This window comes from Salvelinus namaycush, chromosome 24 (genome assembly GCF_016432855.1).
Source record: "Salvelinus namaycush isolate Seneca chromosome 24, SaNama_1.0, whole genome shotgun sequence".
In the NCBI taxonomy this organism is placed as follows: domain Eukaryota; kingdom Metazoa; phylum Chordata; class Actinopteri; order Salmoniformes; family Salmonidae; genus Salvelinus; species Salvelinus namaycush.
The window spans coordinates 14,958,814-14,973,266 of record NC_052330.1 but is presented as its reverse complement, the minus strand read 5'-3'; the positions used below and the strand labels follow the sequence as shown (position 1 = coordinate 14,973,266).

General features: G+C 42.9%; 1 pseudogene; it reads left to right on the top strand.

Moving 5' to 3' along the window:
• Positions 1–2,539: 2,539 nt before the first annotated feature.
• LOC120019298 lies at positions 2,540–8,532 on the top strand (annotated as a pseudogene).
• Positions 8,533–14,453: the final 5,921 nt, after the last annotated feature.

The following is a 14,453-nucleotide window of genomic DNA, read 5'->3' as shown; positions in this document are numbered from 1 at the left end:
AGACATAATCTATGCACAACGAACACAACTGCGTTTTATCATTGCCAATTTGCACAGTGATACCGTGACGAGATTCTGAGGCCCATTGTCATGCCATTCATCCACCGCCATCACCTCATGTTTCAGCATGATAATGCACGGCCATATGTCGCAAGGATCTGTCAAGAACTGCAAAGCTGCTGGGGTTTTCACGCTCAACAGTTTCCTGTGTGTATCAAGAATGGTCCACCACCCAAAGGACATCCAGCCAACTTGATACAACTGTGGGAAGCAATGGAGTCAACATGGGTCAGCAGCCCTGTGGAACGCTTTCGACACCTTGTAGAGTCCATGCCCCGATGAATTGAGGCTCCTCTGAGGGCAAAAGGGGTGCAACTCAATATTAGGAAGGTGCACCTAACTTTTTTTTACACTCAGTGTATGTCTTTGGTCCTGTTGAACCCTTCAGTTGACTGTTCGAACTGAAGGAGCCATTCAGATATGAGAGACTCCAACAGCTGCCTCAGTCCTGGGGGACAGGATGCAACAAGGTCTGCCTCTCAGGCCGAGGCCATTAATGAAAAGCAGAGGAGGCTGGTGGGAGGAGCTATAGGAGGACAGGCTCATTGTAATGGCTGGAATGGAATAAATGGAACGATATCACAACAAACATATGGAAACCACATATTTGACTCAGTTCCATTGATTCCATTCCAGCCATTACAATGAGCACGTCCTCCTATAGCTCCTCCCACCAGCCTCCTCTGGTGAAAAGTGGTCTACTCGTCACAGACCAAGACGAGTGTACCAAGATGGTGGTTCCGCTGCCCGTCGTGTCGTCACGAAGTGGTGTTGGACCGTCATGGTGTGTGAGCGAGCGAGGGGTACGTGACTGCCTTCTGCAAGCATCCACCTGAAACAGAATTCTCACCAAATGTCAACATCATCCATACAACGTGCCTTCACACTTCTGCTGACCTCTGTTGACTTGGCATGTCAACAGTAGCCATGTCAACAGTAGCCATGTCAACAGTAGCCATGTCAACAGTAGCCATGAGCACAAGGGGTGTGTAACGTGAACTCAGCCATGAAATATTGCTTCCAAAATATTCACCGTTCATGCAACAGACCTAGGGATCTGTTTTTATTCTAATGGTGTCACTAGAGCTTCTGTGTGTGTTCATAAGCTGCGTCATGTCAACATACCAGGAATATGGAAAGCTCAGTCCCTGGCAGTGTCCTCAATGTTGGTGTTATAACAAGCACACTTTATCCCTGCCTCGATGGAGTGGTAAACATGAGAACCATGTGTCCTCTTGTGGCATTGACACAGCTACAGACTTGTGTATCTGTATCTGGGGGTTAAGTACCATAGATTTTATATTTGGGAAGTGTTGCAATTACTGTAGGTGCATTGTATTACCATTCTAGGATTAGGGTTAGGGTTAGCACTTATATCCTCCTTTCTGTCTTAATCCTACCACTCTTTGGACCCGCAAGGTGCTGGATCTTGGCTCAGTCTGGCTTTCTCTTTGACCCAAGGCTCAATTTAGCCACTGATGTGGTTCGCAAGAGGGAGTGAGAATCTGCACCTACTATTGCAGTAATGTCTGTTTTATATATATATTTTTTTAATTAACAGAAAATAGAAGACAAAACATTCAGGAAAGTTTCCCCTTTTTAGCCCCCCACCCCCTCAACCCCCCGTATTTCAAGACACATTTGCAACTGATTGTGCCTTCAAACACATAAAAAAGTCGTTAAGTTACATATAAAAAAAAAAGATTCAAAAATGTATATACCACGAAGTTACTTCAATGCCGTAAAACATACTATAGCCTAACATTTCCAGGTGATTAGGTGATCCTATAGAAGTAACCTCAATGGCTGGGGGTGAGGTAAAGAATCTGGAGGAAGTGTATGGAGCTGTTCGAAATAGTATACCATCGGGCAGTAATGTCTGTTTACCAGTAGAGAGCAGTACTGTAATCTGTTACTACTGGGTGTTGTAAAAGCGCATTACGGCCATATTTAAAAGCCGTTGGTCCTTTTGGCTGTGAACAAACTATGTTGTTTATTATATCATTTATATCCATCGCTGAATGTATAGTACGTGGCATATTTTTGTTCACACCATCTCTGAGGACACATTCTCACTTTGTATACATGGCCACTGGGTGGCAGTCTTTTCCAATATTTTGTTTAATTTAGAACGCTGTACATTATCACAGCTTTTTCATACCTTGTCACTTGACACGATAAATATAAAAAATAATATAATTACATCAAGGAAAGTACTTTTGGTCTGTAACACATTTGAGTTATATGAACAATCTATCTAGTTACACTCCAAATTATATTCCACAATAACTTTTATCGACTTTGTAAATTGGCTTGCAGTTATTTGATGTTATAACACCTTAACCCAGCAGAGCAAGGGAGAGAAATGAAACATTACCAAAGCTAGTGTATCATCAGCTGTTCCAGTGACTGTGAAACAAAGCGTGGGGAGAGTGGACTTCTCCCCTGGAGAATGGTGGTCAATAGCTGTAAATTACATATGAGGTAAACTGTTGGTGAAATCCCCTAACTCCTTGTAAGTGTTGTTCCCATAAGGGTATTTCCTCTGTCAAGGACAGAAGTGACGAGTCTCATAAGACAGAGGCAGTTGTGTGTGTGTGTGTGTGTGTGTGTGTGTGTGTGTGTGTGTGTGTGTGTGTGTGTGTGTGTGTGTGTGTGTGTGTGTGTGTGTGTGTGTGTGTGTGTGTGTGTGTGTGTGTGTGTGTGTGTGAGATTGAGTGTTTCTATAAGAGGTCGTTCCTTTACTTCTGTGTCCCTGCAGGCCCCTGAACCCCACCAAGGTGGAGCAGCTGATGTGTGAGGAGCATGATGAGGAGAAAATCAACATCTACTGCTGAGCTGTGAGACGCCCACCTGCTCTATGTGCAGTGTTTGGCCAGCACAATGACTGTGAGGTGGCCCCCTTGCAGAATGTCTACAAGAGACAGAAGGTAAGGAAGCACCCTGAATCAGGTTGTGATCTCACTCAATATCTCTATAGGTTGTCTGTCTTCCTGTCTGGTAGTCTGTCTGCCCGCCTGTCTGTTAGATCGTCCTTACTCTTGCAATGAAAAGTAATTATCCAATATAACAGCTTACTTACTTTGTCACTCTCTATTCATCATGTCCCCCAGAGAGAGATTTGAATGTTATTTAAAGTGTAGAGCCAGTGTGTGTATGTGATCTGCCTGTGTGTGTGTGTGTGGTTTGTCTGTGAGTGCTGAGTGAAGTGACAGCAGACAGATGTATTGAGTTGGAGCTGCCCTGCGGGGGTTCTCACACTGTGAGGGCCGGGTTTCATCTCACCTTACACGCACGCACACACACACACACACACACTCACACAGCCTGGTGGCACGACAACAGCTAATGTTGTATATCACACCTCTGAGTCTTGTGCAGCATTCGTGTCTGTCTGTCCTTCATGTGGACCCACTCACTCACACACACACACACACCACACACACACACACACACACACACACACACACACACACACACACACACACACCACACACACACACACACACACACACACACACACACACACACACACACACACACACACACACACACACACACACACACACACACACACACACACACACACACACAGCGGTGCTCTGGCCTGCTGCCATTAGTCCTTACTTCTAATTTCTACTCCCTCTAACTCATTCACTATAAACTTGTCATCTCACTCCCCTCTCTCTTAAATCTCCTCCCCCTCTGGCCATGCTGTGTACTGTGGGCCCAAGCAGAGAGGGACATGCCTGACCATTAGCTCCCATAGTTCTCCCTGGCTCTCTCTCTCTCTCTCTCTCTCTCTCTCTCTCTCTCTCTCTCTCTCTCTCTCTCTCTCTCTCTCTCTCTCTCTCTCTCTCTCTCTCTCTCTCTCTCTCTCTCTCTCTCTCTCTCTCTCTCTCTGTCTGTCTGTCTGTCTGTCTCTCTCTCTCTCTCTCTCTCTCTCTCTCTCTCTCTCTCTCTCTCTCTCTCATCCATCCACAGCAGTGGGACTTGAGTCATTCTCCTCTGAGCTCAAGTCACAGGCTCAGCTCCTCCGTCGCTGCTGGCTGCCCGCTAACTAGCTCTCCTCTCCAGCATCCAGGTGAACAGTGACTAATATCAAAGTGAGAGTCCCACCATACCAGCATGGTAGGACTCAACTGAAGGTCACTTGTTAAGGATGGACAATGTGTCTGGCTATTAAGTAAAACTAAAGGGGAACGCCACCCACACAAACATGATACATAGGGTTTACATATGTACTATATCTACTTACATAAGCTAAAACAGTACGAATGGACCATAGCGACAGACATGTTATTGAGCAGATGGCTTTGGTGCCATTTTTCTTTGCACTACGTTGCTCACTCACTCTGTAAATCACTCAACATTACAGATGCAGATGAGAAACGTTTAGGATCAACTTCAGCTTCACCTGATGTTTTATGCATTGTTAAAAAACAACACTTTTTCACTCTATCATCACAATTGTGTGAACTACCACATTAGGTCAGGGTTTCCCAACCCTCTCCTCGGGCCCCCCCAGACGTTTCACATTTTAGTTTTAACCCTAAACTGGCACAACGGATTCAATTAGTCAACTAATCATCAAGCCTTTGACTAATTGAATCCAGTGTGCCAGTTTAGGGTTAAAACTAAAATGTGAAACGTCTGGGGGGGCCCGAGGAGAGGGTTGGGAAACCCTGACCTAATGTGTTAGTGCAGGGTTGGAACAAAAGCCTTCTTATCCTGTAGTAACAACCGTATCCAGGCCCTCCTCTCTAAGATGGAGGAGATATGCAGGACCATCCAGGTGAGAATGTCACCCACTACAACCATTCACACTTCTCACCTCAAAGTCACAATCACTCACTGTGGGGTCACAACACACATTACTCACATCACTGTGAAGAACCTGTTATATTGTAATAACTAGCATGAATAAGTAGTAATACATTATTTATTAACTATTTCTACACTGAACAAAAATATAAACGCAACATGTAAAGTGTTGGTCCATTGTTTCATGAGCTGAAATAAAAGATCACAGACATTTTCCATACGCACAAAAAGCTTATTTCTCTCAAATGTTGTGCACAAATTTGCTTACATCCCTGTTAGTGAGCATTTCTCCTTCGCTAAAATAATCCATTCACCTGACAGGTGTGGCATATCATGAAGCTGATTAAACGGCATGATCATTACACAGGTACACCTTGTGCTAGGGACAATAAAAGGCCACTCTAAAATGTGCAGTTTTGTCACACAACACAATGCCACAGATGTCTCAAGTTTTGTGGGAGTGTGCAATTGGCATGCTGACTGCAGGAATGTCCACCAGAGAAATGTTCTGAAACAAAGCTGAAAATGTCTTAGTTCTTCCATGGCCTGCATGTCACCCATTGAGAATGTTTGGGATGCTCTGGATCGACTTGTATAACAGCGTGCTCCAGTTCCCGCCAATATCCAGACTTGCCTAGTTAAATAAAGGCTCAAATTTAAATGTATTTTTATTTTTATAAGAAATATCTTTGCACAGCCATTGAAGAGGTGTGGGACAACATTCCACAGGCCACAATCAACAGCCTGATCAACTCCATGTGAAGGAGATGATTCGCGTTGCATGAGGCAAATGGTGGTCACACCAGATACTTACTGTTTTTTTGATCCACGCCCCTACCTTTTTTTAAGGTATCTGTGACCAATAGATGCATATCTGTATTCCCAGTCATGTGAAATCCATAGATTAGGGCCTAATGAATTCATTTCAATTGACTGATTTCCTTATATGAACTGTAACTCAGTAAAATCGTAGAAATTGTCGCACGTTGCGTTTATATTAAGCATTTCTAAAGGCTTATTCATGAAAAGCCATTATTATAAAGTGTTCAATGGGTGCCTGTGTGCAGGAGAACGGGTATCATCAGAAGCAGAGTGCGTGTGAAAAGTTTGACGGGCTGTATGCCATCCCTAAGGAGAGGAAGGAGGAGCTGGTGGGGAGGATCAGCCGCCAGCAGGATGACAAGCTGGACCTCGTCCGCTCCCTCATGCGTCGCCACGGAGACCACCTGGAGGGTGCGGGCAAGCTTGTGGGGACAGCCATCCAGTCCATGGAGGAACCACAGATGGCTGTGTTCCTACAGGTAGGCACTATGGATGGAACACTAGCCCTGGACCTGGGTGCACGGTCTGGCCTCAGTAACTGGACCTGGGGTGTGTACCAGTATGTCGTTGAATGGAATGGAATGATGGTCATTCCAGCACAATTACCGGTATATGTTAACATGTAACTTCTTGAGCAGAAAATGTGCCTGTTTTAGCCCCTCGGAAACTGCACTAGGATCAGAGTTCCTGCAGGTGTTTCACTGTCTTATGATCAGTATCCCTACAGCTAGCATATGAGTCAGTGGGCCCTTAACAACTGTAATATGATCAGTTGTTTGATCAATGGCTCTGGGTCAGTTATGAGCTGGCCCCAATCCACATGAGACATGATAAGGCATAAAGTAATAACAGTGATGATGAGTCACAGACACCATAGAGACTGTAGTCCCCTGCTCTCACCCCTGACCTGAACCAATAACAGTCTACTTCACATCCTGTTCATGCTGGGACCAGGCTCATTGATATACCCAAAGACCCAGTAAAGGATCCTTTCATCCTTTAAATCAGGTTTAGAGAAACCTTCACTATCGATGATCAATGGGGTGTCATGCAGTGCTTCACCGTATTGAGCAGGGGAGAAGTGATGAGCAGAAAGCCCAGCAGGGGAGCCTCATCGGCGGGGACGCTGCTTTTAAAAGCACCCCTAGAAACTCTGGTCCTGTGATTCTCTGATCACTCACACTGTAACCCTGTGGAGGTGATTGACACCTCTCTCCATCAATACACCAGAAGCATTCTCTGAGTTCCAGCCCCAGGGGCCAGCCATTGCTCAACTAGTGACAAACCTACACATAGGTCTACACACACACAACTCCCCTGCGGGGGACACCTGCCTCATCCTTTGACCGCTGGCCTACTGGCCATAAATATTGTCCTTGTAATAGAGCCAGGTGGGATGACGTGCCCCTGCTGCAGACCACAGGTAGTTTAAACCCCAGCCAGGCGAGAGATAGATGGTGCCATTTATGCCATTCATCCGACACTCCTTTCCTCCACTCAGGTCCCTTGCTTAATAAAAAGCTACAGTTTGAGTGAAGGCTCGCAATTTAAGTGTCTCTTTATTCAACTCCTTCACGTCCACGCTTGCAAGCACTTTGTTTTGTCAACCAGTTTAGGGCTCTATTCACTCTGTAAACCTGAGTGATACAGATTCCACGATAGAAATGTAAAAGTAATTTCCGATTGAGCCGACATTTGCAGCGTTTACTGTGAATGCAGTCTCCGCTATAGCGGAAACGTTGCCTTTAAATTTAAATTACGCTGTAAATCTGAACTTCCGCGATGCGGATTGAATAGGGCCCTAACTGTTAGCGCTAGCGTGAGTGGCAGGATGGTGGCAGGTGCACGTTTTATGAATGACTCAAACTGAGCGAGTGATTCAGAAGATCGAGAGAAGAGGAGGCTATAGAAATTAAATGAATTGTAAATGAATAAAAATTATATAAAACTCAAAAAACTTATTCTAGAGTATATATAGCACTAATTTACCTCAGAAATTGAAGTGCAGGAATTGAAACTAAACGCAATAGCCTATTGATCATTTATTTTCTCCACAGAGCATCAAAGATATATTTAAACAGAAAGTAAAATTCTTCTTTTCATCTGTTTAGTGTTCCATTCTGCTTCTTATGGGGTGTTTAGCTGGAAAGTCACAAATTACATTACATTCACTAACACAAGCACTAAAATAAACTAACACACCAATTGCAATGACTGTAAACTGAAAGTAACTGCATGGGAGATGTGTGTGGTTGGCAGTAATGCGTGATTGCTGGCTGCTGATAGCTAATGCATTATAATGAAGCTCTCCACTTGTAGAGTTATCGAGCAGACCCACCCAGCCTGCGTCACTACCAGCCACAGGGGGACAGGAGACGCTGCCATCCATCGCTGTCCGTCATCTCCTATTTGTTTGTCTCTGAGCTGTGACCTCCCCACTGTGTCCTTGTCAGGATCTCTGCCACTGCCAAGGCGTCCAACATGGAGCGTCCAGAGCCGGGTTATGAGAGCATGGCCCATTTTGTTACCAACACAGAGGATGTGGCAGACATGCTAAGGACCATTGACTTCAACACAGGTAGGGCCTCAGGTAGCTGTACAATACAACCATATATGGAGAGTTTGGCCATTAAGGTTTCTCTATATTTGACTCTAGCCTCAGGGAAGTGACGTCAGCTCCAAACATTACCCTGAAATCACACGTTCAAGAACATTTCCCTTGTTTTTGTTGGTCTGTCTTAATGTGGTGCGCTGTATGTGGTCGCAGGTTCCCACGGAGAAGACGGAGAGGACGGTTATGATCTGGATGAGGGGGCCAGGACCTGACGTCACTGGCAACGGCGGACGTAGACTATGGGAGATACCAGTAGTTGAAAAGGATCCCTCAGGTTAATATCAAAAGACAAACCAGCATATAGTATGCTGCTCCTCTGCTTTATTCCTGTACCCACATTTACAACGTTTAGGCTACAAACCCAAAGGCTTTTATATATAATTTCTTATGACATTAGTCTTAAATATTGCCATAAAGGCTGAAATCAAGTGTTTCATGTCCAGAATATGGATCACTTGTCTTGTTTACCTCACAGCAGACTCATTTCCAATGGAAAGACAATGCATTATTTTTCCTCTGTGATCAATCAATTCCATATTCCCCTAGCTACCTCCAAAGGTATAACGATCCTGCTTAAAACCAGGGAACCCTTCAGCCTCACAGCGTCACTGTAACATTCCAGAGATTAATGAACTGGAAGCACACATTTCATGAATGGCAGATAGTCCAGGGAGAGATGGGGGGGTTATTTACTGGCCTGTCGTTTATACATGATTATGGGTTCATCCAGAAACTCCCAAGTGAAGAGTTTGATGTAGCCTGTTGATTGGGATTTACCTTGTTGTACTGACTATGACAATTCTTGTGATTTTGGCTTAATATACAGTACTAGTCAAAAGTTTGGATACACATACTCATTCCAGAGTTTTTATTTATTTATTTTTTACTATTTTCTACATTGTAGAACAATAGAGAAGACATCAAAACTATGAAATACACAAAAAAGTGTTAAACAAATCAAAGTATGTTTTATATTTGAGATTCTTCAAAGTAGCCACCCTTTGCCTTGATGATAGCTTTGCACTCTCGGCATTCTCTCAAACAGTTTCATGAGGTAGTCCCCTGGAATGCATTTTAATTAACAGGTGTGCCTTGATAAAATTTAATTTGTGGAATTTCTTTCCTTAATGTGTTTGAGCCAATCAGTTGTAACAAGGTAGGGGTGGTATACAGAAAATAGCCCTATTTGGTAAAAAAACAGGTCCATATTATGGCAAGAACAGCTCAAATAAGCAAAGAGAAACGACAATCCATCATTACTTTAAGACATGAAGGTCAGTCAATACGGAACATTTCAAGAACTTTGAAAGTTTCTTTTAGTGCAGTCGCAAAAACCATCAAGTGCTATGATGAAACTGGCTCTCACGAGGACCGCCACGAGAAAGGAAGACTCAGACTTACCTCTGCTGCAGAAGATACGTTCATTAGAGTTACCAGTCTCAGAAATTGCAGCCCAAATAAATGCTTCACAGAGTTCAATTAACAGACACATCTCAACATCAACTTTTCAAAAGAGACTGTGTGAATCAGGCCTTCATGGTCAAATTGCTGCAAAGAAACCACTACTAAAGGACACCAATAATAAGAAAAGACTTGCTTGGGTGCCAAGAAACACGAGTAATGGACATTAGACGGTGGAAATCTGTCCTTTGGTCTGATGAGTCCAAATTTGAGATTTTTGGTTCCAAATGCTGTGTCTTTGTGAGACGCAGAGTAGGTGAATGGATGATCTCCGCGTGTGTGGTTCCCACCGTGAAGCATGGAGGAGGTGGGATGTTGTGGGGGTGCTTTGCTGGTGACACAATATATCAGTGATATATTTAGAATTCAAGGCACACTTAACCAGCATGGCTACTATATAATTCTGCAATTATACGCCATCCCATTTGGTTTGCGCTTCGTGAGACAATCATTTGTTTTTCAACAGGACAATGACGCAACACACCTCCAGGCTGTGTAAGGGCTATTTGACCAAGAAGGAGAGTGATGGAGTGCTGCATCAGATGACCTGGCCTCCACAAACTCCCAACCTCAACCCATTCGAGATGGTTTGGGATGAGTTGGACCATAGAGTGAAGGAAAAGCAGCCAACAAGTGCTCAGCATATGTGGGAGCTCCTTCAAGACTGTTGGAAAAGCATTCCAGGTGAAGCTGGTTGAGAGAATGCCAAGAGTGTGCAAAGCTGTCATCAAGGCAAAGGGTGGCTACTTTGAAGAATCTCAAATATAAAATATATAACACTTTTTTGGTTACTACATGATTCCATTTGTGTTATTTCATAGCTTTGATGTCTTCACTACTATCATACAATGTAGAAAATAGTAAAAATAAAGAAAAACCCTTGAATGAGTAGGTGTGTCCAAACTTTTGACTGGTACTGCAGATCATGGCCCTCACACTGGGCATTCAGCTCTGTTAAAAAGGCCAAAAGCTCTGCCTCCTGGTGCCTTGGGACCTCAGCTTGCACAGGTAGTGAAGAATAGACCTCTCCTGCATTTCCAACGACACACACACATCTGAGCCATATTTCTGTAACCTGTGTCATTACTTATAATACATAGTTAGAAATAACTACTGCCCCACCTTGCGTGTGCTGGGTGTTTTGGGGTTGTTGTAGATGTATGGACCTGACACTGAGTCCTCACAGGAGCTGACCTTGTCACTGGGGCTGTCGACCCCTCATTGATTGAAGGAAGAGAAAGAATTCTGGTGGGATGATAAAGATTGTGTGTGTGTGTGTGTGTGTGTGTGTGTGTGTGTGTGTGTGTGTGTGTGTGTGTGTGTGTGTGTGTGTGTGTGTGTGAGAGAGAGAGAGAGAGAGAGAGAGAGAGAGAGAGAGAGAGAGAGAGAGTGAGAGAGAGAGAGAGAGAGAGAGAGAGAGAGAGAGAGAGAGAGAGAGAGAGAGAGAGAGAGAGAGAGAGAGAGAAAACCACAGTGAGAGTTTCTGACTATGAATGGAGACAGATCACTGGAGGCCGTCAGACATGTATCAGAGGTTGACGCATGCCGTTTTCTGGCAACAAGCTGTTCCAACATTAACTCTTCACACTACAAGTAGGATAAGACAGAACAGAATGGCCAATTCCATGATCCTTGACATGTACATTAATAAAATAAAATCAAGCTTTATTTATACAGCACATTTCAGACATGGAATACAACGCAATATGCTTTACAGGAAAAAAACGAATAAAAAACCAATGAAAATACAAGCTGAAATATTTACTACACAACAAACATAATATAAAAAACTAAAGAATGACAAACTGAACAACTAGAAAGCACCCTAAGGAAATGCAAAGCTAAACATATGTTTTAAGATCTCTTTTAAATATGCCCACAGTTTCGGCCCCCCTCAGGTTTTCTGACGGGCTATTCCAGAGGCTGGGGGCATAATAACTAAAGGCTGTCTCTCCATGCCTATTGGTCCTAGACTTTGGTATAGTTGAAAGGCCAGTGCCAGAGGACCTGAGGGACCTACTGGGTACATCATTTAAAAGCATGTTTGACGTGTTGGGGTGCACAATCGTGGATAGATTTAAAAACCAATAGCGGGTGTCAAGTGGGGTTTCTCATGGAATCTAAGGGGAAACCATTGTCTTGCTTATATTATCATTTTTGGCCTCCGAGATCTGTAACAGACATAGCTGAAGACTACACAGGCAAATGTAACATTTCGGAACAGAGCATAAAGCTCAAACATCACACAGTTGAAGGCCTCCCTTGCCACCCACCAGATATACTGTATATACAAAAACCTGTGTATTGTGTGTAAATATGATAAACTAAGAATAATCAAATGAAATGTATACCACTGTTGGTTTGAATTGAGCATGTTGTAAAGTAGGAAGAATACATTGTTGTGTCATGTTTTTATCTCACCTCACACTCCTACTAGTGCTTTAACCGAAAGGTCGCATGTTCGAATGCTCGAGCCGACTAGGTGAAATCTGTCTATCTGCCATTGAGCAAGACACAACCCTAATTGCTCCAGGGTCGCCATCAATAATGGATGATCTCTGGCCGTGACCCCATTCTCTCAGGTTCTCAGGGAGAGTGGGATACGCAACAACAAAAAGATCTAATTCACACACCACACACTTGTACAGGTTACACACTTGTACATGTGTGAAACAGGACATTTTGACTTCCTCTTCATCTTACAACAACCTTAACTTTGACGAGTTCCACAAGTATGACTAATATTGTAGAGACCCGAAGCAGCTGAAAGACTACTCATGAAAGTGTAAGACAAAACTAAATGATCTGACTGTATAGCATATGCACATTCTAGCTTCAGCTTACAAAGTTGTATACAAAAAAAAATCTCATTATGATATCCCCTCTCTCTTTTTAAGCAAATGTTTGTGTTACCAACCCTGACCTTGAGCTACAGCTGCTGCTTTGATCTCCAGTGGGATTTGAGATGGTGATAACCACCGAATTAATCATTGAATGCATCTCTATGGTGTTAACACAGTGAGGAACAAGGCAGCAGATCCACCACCATACTGACAGTCTGAGTCATTGAAACACCAGGCTGGGGGGCATTTTGATGAGTTCTCACAAATTCGCAGAGACTCTCACCAACCATTACACCATTATCTAGGCTTCCACATGTTATGCTTTTAAAAAGAAGACGTGCAACTGCTGTAAAGTTACATTTAATGAGAGTTAAAGGCGATAACTGCAATGAATGTTTGGCCATGGAGGTTAGATATTTGGCCATAGGGGTTTTGCAATGAGTGTATAGCCAGAGTTTAAGTAAATATGCAAGGAGTTTATTTATATTTCAATAGGCAATAGGATATTCAGCAGCATCTGTTTACAGATGTAGGAATAAACTATTTTGGTAGACAAGTCAGCAGAATAGTTTCCTTTATTACATTCACTACTGTACGAGACTATGACAAACTCAATGGACATTTTTTCAGAACTTTTTTTAATTAAAAAATATAAATGGCAAAAAAGCTTTTCTTTACTGCTAAACCATGTGATCATATGATATGTCCATGATTGGGGCTTTGACAAAACAGTCAACATAAAATGAACCATTAAATGTTTTTCTTAGTTTAAGGTAAGCATGCTAGGTACAGTACAGAGGATAGTGTACTTGCTTGGATGGAAAGATAATAAGGAGAGTGGGAGTGGCGTTAAGTGTAGGATATGTTCACTTTGTCTCAGATTAGATTGGAGATTAGTTGTATCACAGAAACCTACAGGAAATGCCAGACCCCATACCTGAAACAATGTGAAAAGGCTTCTTCTGCTGGCTAGATGGCTGCCTGCCAAGTGAGCTAACAAACCAAGGGCAAATGGATAATCACTATAAATTAAACAATTGGCATACAGCAAATACAGTAATGAAATGACAATATTACATGAGTGCTTTACCTGATTTGTTTTAATCTATGCCGGTGATAAGGCCCTAGTTCAATCTTTTTCAGTTGTTGAACAAAAATACATCTCAGGAAAAGGACACAATGTATGTATCTATATTGACTGAGCCTTGTCCCTTAAAGTAAGCAACAATATGAGTCACACAACTAACCATTGAAAGATCACATATGGGTAGCCAATATCAATTTGCACAGCATTATTTTCCTCCAATGTGTTATAAAAGGCCAATAGCATGTAATGCTGGAAAAAATGACTAGCCTACCTGCCTTTGTTATTTACCTAGTACCAACCATTTAGACTACGACTAACAAAACATGTTGCACTTATTCCACATGAGGGCAACTTGTAACTCAATTTGTGTCTGGCAATATTATTGTTGTAGGCCAACTACAATGCTCCGGACATCCAAAGGTGAGAATACACTATAGAGGTGTGAGATCCGGAGTATTCACACTATGCCATATGTTAGGGAATAGTTGTCAAGGCGCCTCACTATGATTCCATTGTAGATGGGGTCTTGGCAGTCAATAATTTATTGCCCGTTGATTTTGAAAGGCTTTTTGGACAGGTGGGGAAGTTATTTTTATGCATCTTATGATGAAGAATGACAGAGAAACCAACGGTTAAATAAAATCTAAACTATTTCGTGGGTCTGAGAGTGCCAGGGGCTTTGTTGTTTTCTGTGAGATGTTTTATCATGATGTTTTCTCCCTTGTTGACGACACTTGCTGTA